The sequence below is a fragment of the Alexandromys fortis genome, unplaced genomic scaffold (genome assembly GCF_014885135.2).
Source record: "Alexandromys fortis isolate MF-2015 unplaced genomic scaffold, M_Fortis_MF-2015_v1.1 scaffold_83, whole genome shotgun sequence".
Classification (NCBI taxonomy): Eukaryota; Metazoa; Chordata; class Mammalia; order Rodentia; family Cricetidae; genus Alexandromys; species Alexandromys fortis.
Window position 1 is genome coordinate 7,607,708 of NW_026068001.1, and position 22,842 is coordinate 7,630,549.

The window sequence follows — 22,842 nt, forward strand, 5'->3', positions numbered from 1 at the left end:
AAAAAAAAAAAAAAAAAAAAAAAAAAAAAGAAATTATAAGGACCCAAGTTTGGACTCCACAGCACCTATGCCAAAGCCAGACAAGGTAGCACATGCCTGTAAACTCAGAGCTGGGGAGGTGGAACCAGGTAGATCATTGAAGCACACTGACTAGTCCAATCAGTCTAGCTAAAAAGGTGAGCTCTAGATTCAGAAAGACTCTCCCAAAATGAAGTGAAGAACAGTAGAGGAAAACCTTCCTCTAGAGAGGAAGATCTCTTTCCTCTAGAGAGGAAGAAGACCTCTATTTTCTAGAGAGGAAGACAGACCTCTTTCCTCTAGAGAGGAAGGCCTCTATCCTATAGAGAGGAAGACAGACCTCTTTCCTCTAGAGAGAAAGAAGATCTCTATCCTCTAGAGAAGACCTTTATCCTCTAGAGAGGAAGAAGACCTCTGTTCTTCTAGAGAGAAAGACCTCTATCCTCTAGAGAGGAAGAAGACCTCTGTTCTTCTAGAGAGAAAGACCTCTATCCTCTAGAGAGGAAGACCTCCGCTGTACACATACATGCCCATTCACCCACACTCGAAAGATGTTTTCAGTCTGGTGAGATGGCAAGTGATTAAGAGTACTGCTCAACCAGAGGACTCGATGCCTTCTTCTGGCCTCCAAGGTATGTGTGCGCGCATGTTTTTTAATCCCAGCAACTAGGAGGCAGAGACAGGAGGAAAAGAAAAAGAAGGCAAAGTTATGACTTTCATACAGATATCAGCAAAGGGGCTGGACATGTATCTCAGTGGCAGGGTGCATCCTGGGTTCAGTGCTGAGCATGGTCCAAAAAAACAAAGTTACATTGAGTCTTCAGTTGAGGGAGTGGGTAAGATAGTCCCACCTACTAATTCAAGGGAGAATTCTAAGAACAGACCTATAGATAGGAATGTTGAAATAAGTTTGTAAATGGAAATAAAACTGACTTTTGGGGTGAGGTGGGGCTGACCCTTCTTTCAGAAGTTACTTACTTGTCTAGAAGCTACAAGTGTTCCCATTTCTACCAACTGTGATTTACTCTTTTTTTTATTTAAAAATCTGTTTATTTATTATATATACACTTTCCAGGAGACAGTGCCCGATCTCATTACAGATTGCTGTGAGCCACCATGTGGTTGCTGGGAATTGAACTCAGGACCTCTGGAAGAGCAGTCAGGGCTCTTAACCTCTTAGCCATCTCTCTAGCCCGATTTACTCTTTTTTTAAAAAATAACTTTTTGTTTTGTTTTGTTGTTTCTCTGTGTAGCCCTGGCTATCCTGGAACTCACTCTGTAGACCAGACTGGCTTCTGTACCAGGCTTTTTCTTTTAGGCCACCAACCAGCTCCCAAATTATGACACAAAGACTTATTATTAGTTTTGAAAGCTCAGCCTAACTTAGGCTCATTTCTGGCTAGCTCTTTTAACTGAAATTATTAACCTGTTTCTCTTTATCTACCTTTTGTCTCCAGGCTTTTCCCTTTCTCTCTGTATGTCCTACTCTGTGTCTGCTGGCTGGTGGGTGGTGGCTGCTCTTGGCATCTCCCTCTTTCTCTCCCTCATTCTCTCTGTTCTTCTCTTCTCATTCTTCTATTTATTCTCTCTGCCTGTCAGCCTGGCCTATCTCTCTTCTGCCCAGCTTTTAAGTAGACCAATCGGGTACCTTAGGGAGGCAAGATGAAATAGCAACACATTGTTTCATAATTAAACAAATGTAGCATAAACAAATGTAACATTCTTACATTGTTACATTGTTAAATATAACACACCTCTATACAGTTAAAGTAATATTCCACAGCATAAACAAATGTAACACATCTTTACATAGTTAAATATTTCCACAAATGTAACATTCTTACATTGTTACATTGTTAAATATAACACACCTCTATACAGTTAAAGTAATATTCCACAGCATAAACAAATGTAACACATCTTTACATAGTTAAATATTTCCACAACAGGACTCTGACTCACAGCTTGCCTGCTTCTCCCTCCTGAGTGCTGGGGTTAAAGGCATGTGCCACTATACTGCCTGGCTTAAGTAACTTATTTTATAATGATTATCTACTCTTACAGTATCCCACGGGAAAAAATACCTTGGAACCCTTTTCTTTCTTATTCCAAAGCCTTGATTTTTTTTTCCTTACAGCAACTAACCTTGACTCCCCAACACCTAAAACCACTTTCTTCAGTGTCAAGTTGGGAGTGTTGGCCTGCAGCTATCCCAGCCCCCAGGCCTGGTCTAGACTCCAAATCCCAGCAGGCCAGATCCTGACCCCTCCCTGGGATGGGGTCAGGACCACGCCCCAGGGTACTTAAGTGATCTCCCGAAAGAGGAACAAGTGGTCTCCCTTTTTCCCCTGGGGGTGTCGCATTTCTGTGGCTTCCCAGTTTCCCCCCTTAGGGCCACCTGAGAGGGCAGATCTCCCATTAAACCTGGATATTTCTTAATTTGGCTTGTTTTGATTTGGCTTGATTGGGAATTTTTGCGTTGGCAGGGAGCTAATATTAAGAAATATTCCTAACACTTAGGAACGTTGGGAATTGAATATGGCAAAGAAGAAATGGATTCAATATACTGTAGCAATATTTTGTTGTTAAGGAAAAAATAACGTGTGCAATTCAATTTCTAGAGCTTCCAAAACTTGAGAGCACCCCTCTCAAAACATTGCTGTAGCAATGGGACTCGGTGCTTCAGCCTACGACCCCAGCACTCTGCAGGCTGATGCAAGAGGATAGTAGGAGTTTGAAGCAAGTCTGGGTTACTGTCTTAGGTTTCTACTGCTGAGCTAAATACCACATAACCCAAAGTGACTTGAAGGCAGGAATCTGGAGGCAGGAACTCAAGGCAGGAACCTGGAGGCAGGAATTAAGCAGAGACCATGGAGGAACACTGCTTACTGGCTTGCTCTCCTTGGCTTGAAAACAGACTTTATTTTTAATTATTTGTTTAAAATGTCTTACATTCATGTATTTCTGTGTGTACACATGTGCCAAGGTGATTCTGTCCTTCCAGGGCTTGGGGCAAGTGGCTTTACCCCGTGAATCTTCTCTTCCTAGTCTCCTCTAACAGATTTTACACTTGTGATTTAAAGGTAAAGGAAATTTCTTTTTCTTCTTCTTCTTTTTTTTTTTTTTTATTTTTCGAGACAGGGTTTCTCCGTAGCTTTTTGGTCCCTGTCCTGGCACTAGCTCTTGTAGACCAGGCTGGCCTCGAACTCACAGAGATCCACCTGCCTCTGCCTCCCGAGTGCTGGCATTAAAGGCGTGTGCCACCACTGCCCGGCTGGTAAAGGAAATTTCAAATGTGACCAGGTAGGTACCGTAGTCACCTAGTTTGGGAATGGCCTTGGGTCTGATTCTTAGTACTTTGAATAAGTAAATGTTTACTTAAGATAACTAAAATCCCTTCTTTATCTGAGACAGTGTTCTTTGTAGTCCCTGCTGACTTCAAACTCAATGTGTAGCTGGCTTCGAACACCTGATTCTTCTGATTTTACCTTCTGAGTGCTGGAATTACTGTCCTGCACCACTATACTTGCTTTAAAACAATTAAACATTTTTATCCAGCAAACAGATCTGCAGTATCTAAGACAAGTACATATTTTAGATGTTAAACAAATTTATTTGATTTACAAAGTTGTTTATGTCCTTGGAAAGATTTTGCTTATCAAGGTCACCAATTTGTCCATCCAGGCAGGCATAATTAAATTAAAAAAAATAAAAATTTCATATACGAAGGTGTCATATTATGCAACATTGAGAAATAGTTAACTAATCTTGTTGGATCTGCCTTGAATGAACCTTTATCAAGGCTCCCTTCCCCAGAAAATAATTGCATTAATTTTTGATAAAAAAAATTAGCAAAGCCCAAAACCTGAAGGTTAGGCTTGTTCAAGTCACTGAGCACTTAGACTGAAGGACTTCATCTGACAAAGCAGCTACCTAACATGCTTGAGGTCCCTGAGTTCCATCTATCACCAGACCCTCAAAAAAAGTGGGGTTACCTAGGCGGTGGTGGCATACTTTTAATCCCAGCACTCGGGAGGCAGAGGCGGGCGGATCTCTATGAGTTCAAGGCCAATCTGGTCTACAAAGTCAGTTCCTGGACAGCCAGGACTGTTACACAGAGAAACCCTGTTTCGAAAAGCAAAAGAAAACAAAACCAAAGTGGGGTTAAGCATGAATGAAGAAATGAAGCCATGCATTCTGTATTCTTCTGAAGTTACATATGTAGCAGTTTTCAAACAATAGCACTGACTTCTCTGACACACTTCCCTTTGTGGGAAGGGTTTGTTTCCTTTCCTTTTGAATCTGGGCTCTGTGACTGCTTGAGCAATATATTATCGCACAGATGACACCACCATAGGGTGCTTTTTTTTTTTGTAAATCTGTGTGTGTGCCTGCCCAAGTGCATGTGCTCCTGCGTGAATGCAGGCAGGCATGCCAGTGTTATGGTACTTATGTGGAGATCAAAGGACAACCTCTGATGTCAGGCCTCACCTCCTTCCACCTTGTTTGGGACAGGGTCTCCTGCTTGCCTTTGTACACCATGATGGCTCCGTCTCCCAGTTCAATGTGGATTATGAAATCAAGTTACCTTGCCAGGCTTTTCTGGGGATCCGAACTCCGAACTCAAATCCTCATGCGTGTGTGTTCTCTCTCTCTCTCTCTCTCTCTCTCTCTCTCTCTCTCTCTCTCTCTCTCTCTCACACACACACACACACACACACACACAGAATTTTACTGCACATCCCAGACTTTCCTTGCGATCAGGATGCTCATGTTTATTCCCATATGTGCTGAGATTTCAGGTATGGGCTGCCACACCTGGCTTGGGTTCTTTCTTTCTTTCTTTCTTTCTTTCTTTCTTTCTTTCTTTCTTTCTTTCTTTCTTTCTTTTTTGTTTTGTTTTTCGAGACAGGGTTTCTGTGGCTTTGGAGCCTGTCCTGGAACTAGCTCTGTAGACCAGGCTGGTCTCAAACTCACAGAGATCCGCCTGCCTCTGCCTCCCGAGTGCTGGGATTAAAGGCATGTGCCACCATCGCCCGGCATCTTGGGTACTTTCTTAATACAGGTAAGCTAGCTGGTCCATGAGCACTTACAGATCTAAACTGTTACTCAAAGCAAGAGGCCAAAAAGGCTTTGGGGAATCTTTAAGCTGGGAAAACTCCAAATCTGCTTCTAGGCTTAGGCATTAAGTAACTGGCAGCTTCCATTTCCTCTCTCTTGGGATGCTCTGCTCTTGGCACACAGCCACCATGCTGTAAGGAAGCCCAAGCCGCCCTGTGGAGCGGCCCACATGGAGGAGAAGCATCCAGCATGGTCCTGCCAGTTCTCTGTGTGTACCATCCTGAAAGTGCATCTCAATGGAGCTACCCTCACCCACACAGCGCACATCGGGGTCAGGCCCCAGACTAGATTCTTGAGCCAAATAAATGAGTATTGTTTTAGACCATCATCCTTAGGGTAGCTTAACTCAGTAGTAAGTAACAAACTTAGCCATAGCGGAGTGTGCAAATCTTAAATATACTTTTATATGTTTATAAAACCATGTAATTGTTAATTAAATTGGATAGAGAGAAGGTCTACATCTCTCTAGAAGGTTCTCCGGACAAACAACTTCTTGAAATCCTATCCAGGTACCTGGACTCTGACTCGATGGCTCAACTATTACGACTACTACTGCTACCATTATTATTATTTTGCAGTGACGTTTTCAAACTTAACTGGTCAAAAAACAGTCCCTACAGCATTCTTTGAGGAAGTAAATACAGGCTCTGATGTGTAGGCCATAAGAATGAAAGTTCAGTGAAAGCCAAGCAGACTTCAGTCTGCAGCTACTGGCAGGAAATCTCCCGTCAGCAAAGTAGCCTCGTAAAAAGCAGGCGCAAGAGCATGGGGTGCTATCTTAATACCTGTGATCGGCAGCACTCTGAGGCCTAACTTGTCCCTATCCCAAACAACAGAGGCCAATAAAGGCTTGGGGGGGGGATCTTTAAAGTGGGTGGAGAGAGGACCCACCCCCCTCCCCAATCTGCTTCACCAATTGCTTTACTTCAAACTGTGGGCTGATTCCCATTAATCACACTTGGCCCTAATTACCCCGGAGCAGCCATTCTTCCCCTGGCCTGGAGCTGGAATTTTAAGGGGCTCCTGACAAAGCAGGTCCGTGGGTCCGAACAATAGTGGTGAATTCAGGAAAAGGCTGGGCGAGGAGGTGTCCTTCCACAGTCTGGAAGTTCCAGGCCTGCTGGTGATCTCCCCAGGTAGGAACCCGAGTTCCTCCGCTAAATAGATTTTCCTTTTGTTGTCACATTAATTTGCAACTCATTAATAGTGACAGAAGTGAGGTACTGCAACGATGTCATTTGCATATTCATGAGTGACTTATTATTAAACAAATAAGATTTTCCTATCTTCGCAGCACCCAAAGTAAGGCTGAACAGTACATTACACCGGCCCCATGCTTTATTCTCTCTTTAATATGTTAATAGATGCAGTTGATTTCTTTAAGTAAATACGCATCTATAAAACAACACGTACTTTATAAAAAAGAAATTTAAATAATAATCCATTAGCAAAGTTGGCAACAATTTAAGAGGAACAACCCATTAATACTAACGCGTGGGAATCAATTTGCAAAGTTTTAACTCGGGTGGTGGGTTGCGGACGATAGAGCGGGAGGACTTGCAAGTGTTTTGTGAGCTTAAAAAACATTTTAGTGAGTTTCACGAGACAAGGAATGGGATCCTTTACATCTTTCGGGTGCTGGCTCCCGGTAGGTGGAAATTTCACCTTCACATCGCCGTTTTTCCGGCGTCCTCTAGGGATCCGAGCCGTGGGCTGACATCTAGCATGTGGCTTTTCACCGGGCAGCACCCGGCTAAGCGGGATGGGGGCGGGGCAAGGCCTGGCGTCCAGGCGCCGCTCCCACCCGGGCTGAGTCTGGGGCTCTCCCTTCCTGCCCTCTCTCCCCGGGCACCGGCTTCATCACAGCCGGTTCTTTCCAGCTGGGGTCAGGGTGGCCTCCCCCCGCGGTGTCGCGGAGCTCAGGGCCAACCGCGCACCCTTATCTCAGCCGAGTCAGACACTCGCCGCGCGGAATCTGTTGACATTTACTATTGTTCGCAGGAGTCCGGAGCGCCGGGCGGGAGCGGGCGGGGCGAGGCGAGGGAGGGCTGCAAGTGTGAGGCCTGCGCTCCACGTGTGTGTGCGCGCGCGCGTGCTCGCGAAGGGGGTGGGGAGGGCCGTCTTCTTGGAAAATAAAAGTGGCCGGCGGGCCCGGAAGCTTCCAAGCCCACGCCGGGAATTAAAGTGGTGGCGCGCGGGGGGTTGGGGGGGTGGGTGCAGGAAGGAAGACAGGGCGGCGGGCCGTGGGCCCCGCGGGGGAGGGGTGGGGACGGCTCCAGCCGCACGGCCCCCAGTGACCCACAGGACACAAGTGCATTTGTGCCGAGCCGTGGTAGGGATTAAAGTGCCATACGGCCCGAGCGAGGGGGGAGAGGCGGGTAGAAAACAACCCGCGCTCACAAAGCGCGCATTGTTCCAGCCACCTCCATTATGCCGCGCTGCAGCCAAGAGCCTGTTTCGCAACTGCCCTCCCGGCGATCGGGCGCGCGCGCGCGCGTATACACACACACACACACACACACACACACACACACACACACGACACGAAGTCTCCCCGGTCGAGACAGGGTGTGGGTGCGCTCCACCGGGACAGGGAAGGGCTGCCTGGGTGCCTGGGCTGGGCTGTTGAGTAGTGAGGGCTCGTCGGTATCTTGGGGAGCTCGGCTGAGCTCTTTATGTTTTTTTCGTCCTAATCTCGGCACTTTTTCGTTTTTCTGGCTCCTGCCCCGAGCGCACCCCGGAGCGAGGAGCTTTCCCTGGGGAGGAGGCGATGGCGGGGGTGTGAAGTGGAGAGGGCGCGCTCTCAGCCGCTGTCACCCGCGGATCGCAGCCCCGGGCGCACAGCGCTCGCCTGCTCTGCTGAAGACACGTGCGCAGGAGGAACGGGGACAGCATCCCTGCTTTCCAAGGAGAGGCTCCCTGAGCACCCACTCCAAGGCTTCCTGGCACTCTGGGACTTCCCCCTGCAGAGAGCGGGAGCTGTGGAATCCCGCACCCTGCCGCTTGGCCTGCCGGTGCGTGCGTGCTAAGTGGGCCAACTCAGTCTCTTCCACACTAACCGCGCAGGGCCCAGGCCCTGGCCTCCACCCTCTGTGGCATTCGGCGCCCTGAGATTTTAGCCTGGACAGCATCAGAGGGTTCCTCTCTCCTTTGGGTACAGAGCAGAGGGAGGACTAGAAGCCCCCCTACTCCCAAGAACCCCTGTTGAGGGCAGGTGGAGATCGAAGGCGCTCGAGCTCCGCGAGCTAGAGAAGTCTGGTTTCCTTTACGTTTTACAAGCTATAAATAAACTTCCCCTTGGGCGGTTGAGCGCTGCGTCTAAGGGCGGCTTCCCGCCGAATCCGGCGAGCAGTTTACGATCTGGGCCGGGAGCTGGTCCAGAAGCGGACTGAGCTCTGGGTGGGGCGCTGGCTCCGGGAGAGCTCAGAGGTCGTCCAGGAGTGGTCGAGTGATCCTCCTCTTCCCCGCCAGGCTGAGGTGCCTCAGCTCTGAAGCCCAGGGGTGGAGTTGGTTGATTTATGAGCCGTCGCCCCACCCCGCCCCTCCCGTTTCACTTGTTTTCCTCATCTTCTTTAGCTCAAACCGCGTTCCCAAAGCCTCACCCCGCAACTCTGCCCGGGGACGATTTGGCAACATCAGGCGGCTGGAGCACTGGCCCGGGCCCTAGCGGGGAAGGGGGTGCAAAGGGTGTGGATGAAGTCTTTGGTGTTTTTCAGCCCTGTGTACCTCCTCCCAGAGCAGGAGGCTAGCCACCCTAGCAGGACAAAGCTGGGTTGCCAAGGATGGCCTTAGTCTGAGAGGCTGAGTTGAAGGGCTGGCCTCCGGAGTGGGAAAATCCCAAGCCTTTGGGGTAGATCCCTGACTTTCTCAAGGTCACCGGGCTGGGGACTGGAACCTTTGGCTCACACTAGAGTAGAAGCCGCTGCACCAGTTAACATCTTGCTGAAGGTCTCGAAATCGCCTCATCTTTAATGGTGCTCCATTTCCCAAGGAAGTATAGAGACCACCATAAAAGACACGGCAAGGAAGCCACCATGAGTCCTAACACTGTGCCTTTCATTGAGGGTGTGCTATATTTTGCTCTGCTTTGGTGCCCACACTGCCAACGTGGGAGGCCAGGCCTCTAACACACACGTGTGGATGTTGTATGGATGTGGGCCTATGCAGGAAGTAAAAAAAAAAAAAAATGGAGGCGACTCAGGTAGTTGGTTGCTTCTTTCTCTCTGAGATTTTGGGCAAGCACAAGCGAAGGCTGTCCACAGCTTGGGACAACCCTGCTCCTCCGCCTTCTGTTTGTTTAACTCTACCCAGCCTAGGCAGCTAGTGGCAGAGGGATTCCTGGTGGCGTTAATCTCAGGGCTGTACCCCAACCTCGGGTCTCTGGGGACACCCCCTCCCTCTCTGCATTCTCAGGACCAAAAGTCCCAGGGTACTGCTGCCCACCCCCCACCTAAATGTGCCTGGGGAAAGTAGAGGTCTCCAGAAGGGGTCCTTTGGCAAGATCTCCATTGTTCCCCGGGGGTTGGGAAGCTGACTCACTCTGAGCACAGAGCGATGCGGAGTGTTTTCGGCAGCCTTTACCCGAGTGCTTTATTTAGACAGGCTTTATTTACAGTACACATGTTTTCTGCTCGGCTCGTTATTCTGGAGGCGGAATGGAAACTGGGCAGAGCTGTTCTCCCCCATGAGCGTCGCCTTAAGAAGGGGGTTGAGGATCCAGAGTGGTGAAGGATCCCACTCTCGATCTCTCTTACTCCTCAGTAAGACCATGTCTAAGAAAACTGAAGCGAGCAGAAGAGGATGCTCGGAGACCCACGGTTGGGCCCACCTTCCCCCAGTACCCTCGTACAAATGGATGATGCCAGGAGGGAAGCGAGACATCCCCCACAACCATTTGACAACAGTTCAGAGTGGGTAGGACCGTAGAAAGTCACAGGGGCAGCAATCAGTTTAGTGTGAAAAAATCTTAATTCCGCCTTTGGACCTCCGGGGTTCCCCGGCCTTGATCTCTCCTGGTTCTGTTAGGAGTCTTGTGGCTGCTCCAGCTGGAGGGCCTCTGGTTGCCAGCCTGCAGTCAAGACGGATTTTTGGCAGCCTCTCACTAAGTGGGGTGGTCCGGTTAGGGACTGCAGGAAATTGTCTGAGCTAGATTAAATATTTTACAAAACCTTTGGGGGGGGGCTACGGTTGACTTGAAGCTGGCAATGTTAAACCAAACAAAAGTTAACGAGTTCTCCCTCCTGACTTTTAAGGTACAGTTCAGAGAAAGGGTGGGGGTAGTGCTCTTAAGAGGAAGCAAATTTAATGGCTTTTCCTCTTATTTTTCTCCACATCCTTCTCCCTGCTGTTTACGGAGTTTACTAGTCTCTGGGACCGGGTTGGTAGAAAGACCTCTCCAGAGGTCCCCTTCTGAGGGGCAGAGCAGCTGACTAGGTATCAGGTGGCTTCTGAGTTCTGTTAGCTTCTGGTTACTACTACCCCAAGTTAACTACAGCCTGTCAGGAAAAGCACAGGTCCTCAGAGCTACTGGGTCACAAAGTGTCATTGCAGATACCAGAGACAGCCGTCCATATCCATCCCTCAAAGGCGAAGTGCCTAAGTTCTTGCTGCATTTCTGGTTTTTTTTTTTTTTTTTCTTTCTTTCTTGAGTCTCTGGCTACAAAATCTGAACTGCTCCTGGGGTTTGCAGTATTTCCCTCCCTCAATCCTGCACCCTTTGGTTCTTGCCCTGAACTTGGGTGTAACCCCCCCCCGTTTCCATATGTGCCATATGTGTGGGAGCTCTGCAAGGCACGCACTAAGCGGTGACCACTCAAGAGGGGGAGTCTTGACCTTTGCAGGACGGGAGAAGGCAGATCACAGCCCGAAGCTCTGCAGGCAGACCCAGAGCTGCAAGGGAGCCTCAGGCTTTGCCACAGCCCCCGCATCTCCAAGAAAGCTTGTAAAAGGAAACCAGTTCTGGGAGGCAGGAGGCCAGGAGGCTAGGGAGCTTCTGTGCTGTGAGTGTGCCCTTCGAGAAGGCACAGGCCGCTGGGAGCAAGAGAAACTGCTTTAGGAAGCTTAAGGTTGCCCTTAGGGCTGCTGGTAGACCTCCAATTGTCAAAATACCTATGTATGGAGACTGGTTGGGTTTTAAACATTCATATCTGGGATGGCATTTTCTTGAGGTAGGGTCCTTTCCATAGAAAACAGCAAGCTCTTAGCTACTGAGTCCTGAGAACACCCCCACCCCACACACTGTTTTAATTGGAGCAAGGGGCTCCCGAAAATTGCTGTACAGGTTAGTCAGGTTTAGGGAAGAGGGACCACAGTAGACAAGATGGTGTCCCTTTGGGGCTGCAGTGGGGAAGGTGCAGCTAACCATTGTTCTGAGTCGGAATCCCTGCTTCTCCAGCTGGGTTACTTCTGCACATGTCCAATTTTGGTGTCTGAAAAAAAAGGCAGCACAGAAACAAAACCATATGACAAGACTGGCTGTAAACCTAGAAGAATCAGGGGGCTGGGGGAGGGGCGGCCTGGAAGTGGGAGGGTAAATTATGCGAGGGTGGGGTGGGGTGGGGTGAGGTTGCGTGTAACTCCGAAGTTCGGGTTATTTTCTAAATCCCACCACCCGTGGTGATCATCCGAAGCAGTTCCAATTCCCTCAATGGATTCCTCAGCCCTGTGCTCGAGGGAGTGTGGAATTACAGTCTGCAGGCAAGGCGCTGCCACAAGAGGCAAGGCGAAGCGTAGCCCGGGAGTGCAGAAGCTCAGGCCAGCAGCCCCCACCCCCACGCCCCAAAGCCTCTGGCGGCCTCTGCGGCTCGGTCCTCCTTGAGGTCCACAGCCAAGAGGTCGATTAACACAGTGCGTACGCTGCAGTCTGGGTTGGGGGTGGGAAGAAGGGGAAGTGTGGCGGAAAGGCTTCTCCCAGCGAGCTAAGTGGAGACTGCTTACTCCTCGGCCCTGCCCCAACTTCCTGAGAGCCAGCTTAGAGGCTACCCAGAAGGCCAAACATTTAGACTCATGTTGAGCCGGTCTACACTGACTGCCCCTCTTTTAAAAAGTCTGTTTTCCCCTCCCCCATCTTCTTCCTGGTCCCCAACCCTGCTTCCTCCTGTGCAAAAAGGGGTCACTTGTCACTTGGGCTACTCTTTGGAGTCCAAGGGCCAGGAGCGTTGTTCTCCAGGGGCCTCCTCCCCTAAATTATCCCCATTTCTGTATATTATCTACCCCCCACCCAAATACAAACAACTGGGTTTTTAAATCTCATTAGCATAGGCTTAGGTCTGGGTGACCTCGAATCCGCGTCCTCATAGGGCACACACTACTACGCAGCAAGCTGTAGTTTTCACAGTTCACACACACACACTCACACACACACACACACACTCACACACACACACACACACACCACATGCTCCCGAAAGTAGGGTAGTAGTGGCTATAAGGAATATTTCGTACTGTGTTGGCTTTGGGGCACGCCGCGAGGAGAAGGCCCCCAGAGGCAGCTTGAACAGCGGGAGGATGACCCCTCCCGGCGCCCAGTTGCTGTGGTCCCCGGAGCAGATGGCAACTTTGTCTCCTAGTGTGTGCGCAACCACTTTCAACACATTCAAAAGACAGCGCTCAGGCTGTCGGGGAAGCCTCACTGACATTCAGAACCGATTAAGGACCCGAGACGGTGCCAGGCGCAGTGGAGGGTTATGAATTAATCATGGGGGTTACCGATATCTGAGGCTCCCCAGGGCAGCCCTCTATTATTAAGCAGCCCCACTGTCCATTCTTGACCCCCACCCCCCACCGCAAAGGGGTAGGAGCGGCGTCTTTTGCACTGCCCCAATTAACAGCAACCCGGTAATGTGAAAAGTGTTTGCCCTGCCACCCTCCGCGAGGGCTCAGGCCGTGTTGCTGGGCCTGCCAGACAAGCTGAGCAGAAAGCTCAACCTTTGGGACAGGCTCGAATGAACGTTGGAATCAAACCCTGAAGCGAGAGGTGCTTTCAGTCGAGGAGGCTCAGACACCGCTCTCTTCCTTCCACGAGGCGGGAGCGTGGGGTGGGGCGGGTCTGGGCTGGTGGGCGATGCCTAAGGCCACCCACAGCTAGGGTCTGTGTCCTGGGACCCCAGAGCAGCCTCAACCTTGAAGCTCTGGCGATGTTCCAGACACGAAAAAAATCAGGTTCTTGTATTTTGGGAAACCCCTTCCCAGGTCCCGGGCCTCTTAGGAGGCCACTGACTGGCATCTCCATGCTCCAAGCAGCCTAGAATTGCCCTAAATGATCCGTACTCCCCGGGCCCCCCCGAAACCCAGGCACACATCTCGACCACGGAACCGGCTGTCTGCGCTGTTCTCATCTCCCCTTTTTATTTCTCAGGCCTGCCTGGCCACAGATTTCTGCAAGACAGAGCAGTCTTCGGGTTCCTCCTGCTTCCAGAGGGGCCATAAAAAACAGATGGTCTCATTAGGAACAATTTATGCATATATATTTCGAAGAGTTCAGCAGAGTCGGGGTAGGTTTGCAGCCCCTGCATCAGGCCGGAGCAAAATATCACCACTTGCAAATGTTTCCAGTTTGCAAAATAATGGCCTATCCAAAGTAGCTAAGCAACGAATTACTCAAACACTAGAAGGTTGGATGCCAATATTATCACATTCTTCCTGTTCCTCAAACCGTCCTTCTCCGCGGTCATTGGATTTCTGAGGGAGGCTCCCGGGCCTCACACCCCTAAGCCTGCGGCTTTCTTTCAATGACTATTTCCAATCTCCAAGTCAAATCACTTATTAATTATAGAGGCAACTCGAGCAAACCCAATTACCCGTAGGCAGCCCTTCCCAGATGGGAAGTCTGTCTCGCACGGCTCCCACAGTGGCCCAGTTTCTGGGGAGGCTTCTTTTGCGTCCGATTTCTTTTTGTTACTGCTCTTCCAGCAGTCGGAAATGTTTCTTTTCCCGGATACCTCTTCCCAGAGGCAACTCCTTTTTCCTAACCGGTTCCCTTTCCTTCACGCTAGGAGACATTTCCCGGGTGCCACCCCCCCAACTTCGCCCCACAGGAGGTGCTGCCTTCAGGCTAAATTTACTGCCGCGCCAGGTTTAAGCCTTAGGCGTTAGAGACCTGGCCTTGGACTGGCGGAAGCCGGAGACAGAGCCCTATTCATTTGCAAAGGAAGGCTGACTGATTCGCTTGGTTGACTGTCCCTAACCTCCACTGTCCTCCCCTTAGGCCTAGCTCCTGGCTTGAGTGCGCCTCGTTTCGTGGATCTGTGTTAGACAGGCCTTAGCCTCTGAAGTGTGTGCTGATGGTGGGAAGCTCACTTTTAATGTCGCCACAGTTATGACCATGTGGCAATAATGCTTACCACTAGGACACTGTGCCAAGCATTTCACATACTATTTATGTTTATCTCTTCCCAGTCCAGGCAGCCACTCTTACTTGGGCATCATTTCTTCCACTTTGCAGATGAAACACCTAAGGTTAAGAAACTCGCTTCCAATCAGGCAGCTAGTTGAAAATAAAGCCTTAATCCAAAGCCTGAGTTTCCGTTCACAGCTTCAAGACACCTTCCAGAATTGTAGACGCCATAGAGGACGGGAGGGCGGAAGGACTGTTAATTTGCAGCTGAGGGTGCACGCCTGGCAGAGTAAAGGCTTCAGGGTTTCTGGCTCAGGTCTCACGATGTGCTGGGAATAGGAAAGGACACACGGGGCCAGAGGCACCCCTGAGAGCGGAGGGGAGCTGGAGGCTGGCCGCCACGCCTCGGCCAAGGGCCGGACGGCCCTCTCACACCGCGCAGAGCCGTTTCCCGGGCTGCCCGAGGCCGGGAGGCCGGGAGGACGGACGGCGCGGCGCGGCACAAGGGGACGGCGGCCCTGCCCCCGGCGGCGCGAGCGAGCGGCCGGCCCCGAGCCGGGAGCGCAGGGGAAAGTCCCCCGAGGGCCGCCCGGCCGCCCGCCGCGTCGTCGCTCCCTGGCTCAGCCTTGGGGCTCGGCAGTCGGGGCGGAGGAGGAGGAGGGGGGGGGGCAGGAGACGGTAACCGCCTGCGGGCGAGGGAGGAGCGTCACTGAGGGCGGGGTGCTCTTCCCGCCTCCTCCCTCCCACCGGCAGGGAGGGAGAGCCGCCCTGAGAGCCTCACGGGGCCAGTCCGTCCGTCCGTCCGTCCGTCCGTCCGTCCGCGCCCGGTCTCCTCCAGCGCCGGGCCCGCCCGGGGAGAGGCCGCAGCTTTCCCAGCGCCCCCGCCTCTTCGCCTCTCTCTTCCGCCCTGCGCGCGCTCGGCCCCGCCGGGCGACCCCGCCGCCTGCCCTCTCCCGGGAAAGGGAAGCAGAGGGCAGGCCGGCCTTCGTGGGCCCGGCGTCTCACGCTTCAGCCCCGACGCCACCGGCTGCGCACGGGGACGGGGGGAGGGGGAGTCCCGCCACGGGAGGAGGAGGAGAGATGGGGCCGCAGACGGGGACGGCGTGTCCCTGAGCGCGCACAGCCCGACGCCCTGCGCACTTGGCCTCTTGGTGGGGGCCCGGCTCTAGGCCCCATCAGAGGTGGAGAAGGGGGATGGGCACCAGCCAGGGACTCCAGAGTTTGTAACCCCTGTGGTAGCCCGGCTCTAGGCCCCATCAGAGGTGGAGAAGGGGGATGAGCACCAGCCAGGGACTCCAGAGTTTGTAACCCCTGCGGTGGCGCGGCTCTAGGCCCCATCAGAGGTGGAGAAGGGGGATGGGCACCAGCCAGGGACTCCAGAGTTTGTAACCCCTGCGGTTGCCCGGCTCTAGGCCCCATCAGAGGTGGAGAAGGGGGATGGGCACCAGCCAGGGACTCCAGAGTTTGTAACCCCTGTGGTGGCCCGGCTCTAGGCCCCATCAGAGGTGGAGAAGGGGGATGGGCACCAGCCAGGGACTCCAGAGTTTGTAACCCCTGTGGTGGCCCGGCTCTAGGCCCCATCAGAGGTGGAGAAGGGGGATGGGCACCAGCCAGGGACTCCAGAGTTTGTAACCCCTGTGGTGGCCCGGCTCTAGGCCCCATCAGAGGTGGAGAAGGGGGATGGGCACCAGCCAGGGACTCCAGAGTTTGTAACCCCTGTGGTGGCCCGGCTCTAGGCCCCATCAGAGGTGGAGAAGGGGGATGGGCACCAGCCAGGGACTCCAGAGTTTGTAACCCCTGTGGTGGCCCGGCTCTAGGCCCCATCAGAGGTGGAGAAGGGGGATGGGCACCAGCCAGGGACTCCAGAGTTTGTAACCCCTGTGGTGGCCCGGCTCTAGGCCCCATCAGAGGTGGAGAAGGGGGATGGGCACCAGCCAGGGACTCCAGAGTTTGTAACCCCTGTGGTGGCCCGGCTCTAGGCCCCATCAGAGGTGGAGAAGGGGGATGGGCACCAGCCAGGGACTCCAGAGTTTGTAACCCCTGTGGTGGCCCGGCTCTAGGCCCCATCAGAGGTGGAGAAGGGGGATGGGCACCAGCCAGGGACTCCAGAGTTTGTAACCCCTGTGGTGGCCCGGCTCTAGGCCCCATCAGAGGTGGAGAAGGGGGATGGGCACCAGCCAGGGACTCCAGAGTTTGTAACCCCTGTGGTGGCCCGGCTCTAGGCCCCATCAGAGGTGGAGAAGGGGGATGGGCACCAGCCAGGGACTCCAGAGTTTGTAACCCCTGTGGTGGCCCGGCTCTAGGCCCCATCAGAGGTGGAGAAGGGGGATGGGCACCAGCCAGGGACTCCAGAGTTTGTAACCCCTGTGGTGGCCCGGCTCTAGGCCCCATCAGAGGTGGAGAAGGGGGATGGGCACCAGCCAGGGACTCCAGAGTTTGTAACCCCTGTGGTGGCCCGGCTCTAGGCCCCATCAGAGGTGGAGAAGGGGGATGGGCACCAGCCAGGGACTCCAGAGTTTGTAACCCCTGTGGTGGCCCGGCTCTAGGCCCCATCAGAGGTGGAGAAGGGGGATGGGCACCAGCCAGGGACTCCAGAGTTTGTAACCCCTGTGGTGGCCCGGCTCTAGGCCCCATCAGAGGTGGAGAAGGGGGATGGGCACCAGCCAGGGACTCCAGAGTTTGTAACCCCTGTGGTGGCCCGGCTCTAGGCCCCATCAGAGGTGGAGAAGGGGGATGGGCACCAGCCAGGGACTCCAGAGTTTGTAACCCCTGTGGTGGCGCGGCTCTAGGCCCCATCAGAGGTGGAGAAGGGGGATGGGCACCAGCCAGGGACTCCAGAGTTTGTAACCCCTGTGGTGGCGCGGCTCTAGGCCCCATCAGAGGTGGAGAAGGGGGATGGGCACCAGCCAGGGACTCCAGAGTTTGTAACCCCTGCGGTGGCGCGGCTCTAGGCCCCATCAGAGGTGGAGAAGGGGGATGGGCACCAGCCAGGGACTCCAGAGTTTGTAACCCCTGCGGTGGCGCGGCTCTAGGCCCCATCAGAGGTGGAGAAGGGGGATGGGCACCAGCCAGGGACTCCAGAGTTTGTAACCCCTGCGGTTGCCTTGCTCTAGACCCCATGAGAGGTGGACAAGGGGATGGGCACCAGCCAGGGACTCCAGAGTTTGTAACCCCTGCGGTTGCCTGGCTTTGCACTGCTCGGTTGAAATCCTCCCCGTAGGAAGAAGAAGATGTTTGCCGAGGAGGCCTGCTCGGCCCGGAGCCGCGCGCTTCACCACCGGGGTGTGAGATGGCACGAGGGGACGGACCCGCGCCGCGGGTTAGAAGGAGCCCTTGACCCTGCAGTAGCACTGTGAGCGCGACGTGCGCGACCTGAGCCTGGCACCTAGGGGTCCCCTGTGCCGAGGCCTTGAGCGGCCTGGCATCTCAGTGCCCCACGCACACCTTCCTCTTGCCCCCCCCGTGGCAGGCACTGTGAACCCAGGCAGGTGACAGCGCTCCGGCGCCCATCCTGCGTGGGTCTTTATACCTCGTGAGTTCAACACTAATGAGTTATGGGCTGGCCCACGAAAACATAATGTGTAAATTAGGAATTTAATGATGTGTAAGATGAAAAGCTGTGCAGGGTTGCATTTATTTAAGGCTGCCATCTTGTGTTCGCTGAGAGATTACTTGAACGACATTGACCTCCTTCGTCCACGGGATTGGGAGTGGTGCAAGGGCTGGGTGGGGTCTGGGAGGATCCCATGCTTGGGACTTGAGGCCCCTTGGGCTCTTGCATGGTCTGAGCATAATCTGGGGAGGTAAGAGTGCTCGCTTTGGGCGGGCCACTTGACTGGAAGCCTGCCCAGGGCCAGATAAAGCCCCTGGTTCTTTCCCTGGTCCCAGGTTGGCAAGGTACCAGGGGTTGCCAATTCCTGGGAACATTTGCTACACCTTCTCGTCCAGGTGCCCTCTCCCACTCTAAGGACTGGTTTTGGTTATTTGTTTTTGTGTCAAGGATAGGGGAAATTTGAAGGCAGATTATCCTTTGCCCTTCTGTCCTTAGTGAGGGCTTCCTGCCCTGTACAGCATGCTTGGGCCCAGGCCAGGAGCACCCCACCAGCACTCCACCCCCCCCCCACACACACACACACTGAGGGTTCTGAGATGGAGCCTAAGTCCTTGAGTTTTCTCGTGCAATCTGACTGTCTGGTGATGTGTGCATTTTGAGGCCTTCTCTCAAGTGGCCCTCCCATCCAGGGAAGACCTAGGAAAGTGCCAGGCAATGTTGGTAAAGCCTGAGGTGCATACAGAGCTGGCTGCCTGCTTGGGAAACCCCTCATAGCCCCCTGGGAAATGGGGGCCTTTCTTCCTATCTATGAGTACAGCCGGAACAGATGTAGAAGACCTCGGAGGAGGGAGTAAAAACAGAAGGGGAAAGGTTGGGTTCATGAACTTTGGTTTAGGAGTGAAGGCTTGTTTTGGCAAATGATAGAATGGCGAGGTGCCTAGGGACCTGTTTGGCTTTTTTTTTTTTTTTTTTTTGCTTGTTTGTTTTTCAAGACAGGGTTTCTCTGTGTAGCCCTGGCCTTGGCTGTCCTAGAACTGGCTCTGTAGACCAGGCTGGCCTCCAACTTGGAGATCCGCCTGCCTCTGCCTCCCAAGTGCTGGGATTAAAGGTGTGCGCCACCACTGCCTAGGGACTTTTAAAAACTTCCTGTGGGTGTCTTCTAGGCTTTGAAAGAGTTAATGGGAGCACTGTCACTCCTGGTTTTTCTGTTTGCTCTGGCCCCGCTCTTATCTAACCAATGGCCAAAGGGTTATATAACTTTAGAAGTTTCTCTCTTCCCCACTGGCTGAGCATTTTAGAAAACCCCTGCTTAAGTAATCAAGATAACCTTTTCAAATTCCTTAGAGTCCAAGCGTTTTGGTGTTCTCCACTGGAGTCCTGTTTGAAAAAAGAAAAAATGAGGAAGAAAAGAAAAGGCAGGGAAAAGAGGGCATAGTCTCTAATCTCTAATATTCCTTGCAGCCTGCCTCTTTGGCATAGACACACTGTCCAGATAAACTTCCTAAGTGTGTCCCCAAGTTTCTGAGAAAAGCTTCTGCTGGACAACGGCCAGGAAGGGAAAGAGGAGCCAGGTGAGGGACAAATTTTCCTTTTGGATGGAAAGACAAGGGCACACATGGCCTGGCTGGGGAGCCAGCCAGGAGTAGGTCAGATCAGAGCAACAGCCTGATAAGGCTGCCTGCGCTGCCACTCACTGGACGACAGATGGTACATGGTGGCCCTGAACACCTTCGTTTTCTCGCCCTTAGGTATGTAGTGTGATGGCTGCGAGGTGTGGGCGGCAGGCCACAACCCTGCACCTGCCCTCAGCCCAAATCAACCCATTCCTAGCCACACTAATCTAAGCTGGAGGAGCCACGCCATGGACTTTCTTTCTCCATGTTTTTTCTACCCTCCCCCGCTTCATTTCCTTTTTGTTTTCTGTTGCTGAGTCTTGCTCTGTAGCCCAGACTGTTCTCAAACTTTTTTTTTTCTCTTTTTTTGAGTCAGGGTCTCTTTGTAGTTCATAACAGGGTTTCTCTGTGTAGCCCTGACTGTCCTAGAACTCTCTGTAGACCAGGCTGGCCTCAAACTCACAGAGATCCGCCTGCCTCTGCTTCCCGAATGCTGGGATTAAAAGCGTGCGCCACCACTGCCTGGCTGGTTATATCATTTTGATTTGGTTGTTTGCAGCCCAGCTTGCTTGTTCTGAAGGTGACCAAGCCATGATTTACCTCCCACCTCAGACTATAGTGGTCTTTGGAAAAGCTCAATCCAAGAAGGTACAGACGAAGCATAGAAATGCAAACCTCTTCTGCAGTCACCGCGTGGGGCCTGGGGAACCTGGTCATCAATTCGTTTTCCCTTTCTGGCCCCTGTGTGTCTTTCCAGAGGTCCTGCCCAGAAGGGATTTTAATGCGTTAGTCATTTTTTCCATGTCCAGGGTTTGCTACTGTGTTCTCAAATACTTCCCTGAGATCTCCTCTAAGATGACTGGCTCTCCTTGGGTTCTGGTTTTCTTGCCCCCTTTTCAAGGACATTTTTATTCTCATCCATTCTTCTTATGTAATCCTCTTCCTCTCCCCTGCTCGCCCCTTCTGCCCTCCTGTGCCTGTGGAGCCCCGAGGCCAACCCGGGGTGCTGTTCTTCATGAATCGTTCGGATTTTTTTTAAAAAAAAATTATTTGCTTTTATTTTATGTGCACTTGCGTTTCCTCTGCATGTATGTCTGTGTGAGGGTGTCAGATCTTGGAGTTCCACACAGGTGTGAGCTGCCATGTGGGTGCTGGGAATTGAACCCGGGTCCTCTGGAAGAGCAGTCCTAGTGCTCTTAACCCCTGAGCCATCTCTCCAGCCCAGATGGATTTGTTTTGTTTCATGCATGTATGCGTGTGTGAGTGTGTGTGTGTGTGTGTGTGTGTGTGTGTGTGTGTGTGTCAGGGTCTCTCATTGGAAGCTGAAGTTGGTCAATTGAGCTACACTAGCTGGCCAACAAGCTCCATGGATCCTCTTGTCTCTGCCTCCCCTGGACTGAGATTATAATTGCATGACAGCTACTATGTCTGCCTTTTTCCGAGGTTGCTCATTTCCGCACGCCTGCTCTGCCGGCGCTGTACTGACCACGCCACCTCCCCGGCTGCCAATGTGCTCCTCCACCCTTGTCTGCTGACCTTCTCAGGTCTGGGGCTGAAGGCAGGGCTGAGACCTAGTAGCACAGGCCTGGTCTTTGCTTCTTTGCTGTGGTGTGAATTCCGTTGTCTGCTTCCCTCACTGTGCATTCTGGGTAGATTATCTTCCCCCTTTTGAACAGTTCCTAATACCCGGTGTCTTCCATGAAGCCTTATCAGAATCTCTGGACTGGCCATCTTCCCTGCTTCTGGCCCCTTTCCTTCCTATCCCATGGCAGCCAGCCCTGTCACAGTGTAAAACATCGAGAGCCCTGGACCAAGAGATAAGAGACCTGGGGTCAGTGTCACTCACTTCCCATTTGAGTTTCCTTTTGCTTTTTCATCTTTTGCCATAGAGGCTAAATAGTAAAACTCTCAAATTCCCAAATTCCTGTTGGTGGTTATGTGACGCATGCCAGTCAGCTTGAAGTAGGCAGACATCTCTGCACAGGAGTTCTTGTCTCTTGAATGGAGAAGATTTTAATACCGTTGCCTTTTCTTTTTCTTTTTTTCAGTCTGAAACGTGAATGCCATACTTATAGGTGCAGCAGCCATTTTGGCACCATGAGGATGAAAACTACGTCCTGTGGATGATGGGTAGGAAGCTAGGACTCTGGGTCCTTGATAACTTGGGCAGTTACATGAACACTGGATTCTATATATTCCTCTGGATTTCTTTCTTTTTAAAATGGCTCCTACATTTTAGTTAATTAATTGCATTTATTTCTGGTGTGGGTGTGCATGTGCCACAGTGTGTGTGTAGAGATCAGAGGACAACTTTTTTCCAGGGATGGAAGGCAAGCTGTCAGGCTTGGCGGCAAGCGCCTTTACCCACTGAGTCACCTCACCGGCCCCTCCTCTGGATTTCTTAATTTATCAGAAACAGAAACTCATTATGCGTGTGCACCATGGTTTGTTAGGGGTTCTGGCGCTCATAACACGCTTTTCTGAGACAGGATCTCAGGTAGCCTAGCCTGGCCTCAAACTAGGCATGTAGCTCAGGCGCACATGTGGAAGCCAGGGCCCTGTAGACGGGGTTCTTTCCTTCTACTCTGATCTGGGTTCTGGGATTGAACTCAGATCCTCAGGCTTGCACAAGCAGCACCTTTCCCCAGGTCCATTCTAACTCATTCTGAGGGCCGGAGAAAGTGCTTGACTTCCCTGGGCCTCTGTTGCTTTATTTATGAAATTACTATTTATGGATAGATGTTTTAGAAGAGTTTTAACAACAATAATAATAATGATGACAATTATTAATTTTTGCGATGGTCTCATATGGCCCAAGCTGACCTAGAATTCCCTATGTAGCTGAGGATGGCCTTGAGCTTCTGATTCTCCTACCCCCAACTCTCTAGTGCTAGAATTGGAAGCATGCACCACCATGCCCAACTAAAGATTTTTTAATAATAAATATATTCTGTTTTTTAGGGCATGGAGCCCATGGTAGCTAGGTAAGTGCTTTACCACTTACATCCTTAGTATTACCATTTATAGGTGTGATCTCCATTTTCTTTTGTCTCTATCCTGTATTTAGGCCTCTTTTTTTCAGACTAGCATCCATCTTTTGAATTAAGGTCTCTTCCATCTTCAATTTTTTATGCCTTGCTGGACCTAGTGGTGCATATGCCTGTAATCCCAGCACTAGGGAGGTAGAGATAGGAGGATGGACA

The 22,842-nt window shown here is 52.0% G+C and overlaps 1 long non-coding RNA gene across 4 annotated transcripts in view; it reads left to right on the forward strand.

Annotated features, from left to right (window-relative positions):
* Window positions 1-18,606: 18,606 nt before the first annotated feature.
* The window catches only part of LOC126512921 (uncharacterized), a 41,516-nt gene continuing 37,280 nt past the window's right edge, over window positions 18,607-22,842 (forward strand). For 2 of the 4 annotated variants that reach the window (XR_007595191.1, XR_007595190.1), the window contains exon 1: window positions 20,951-21,769. This is a non-coding gene — a long non-coding RNA (uncharacterized lncRNA). Of the gene's footprint in view, window positions 19,598-19,710; window positions 19,775-20,950; window positions 21,770-22,842 lie in introns of those variants that run through there. The other 2 variants (XR_007595193.1, XR_007595192.1) reach the window with 2 other exon arrangements.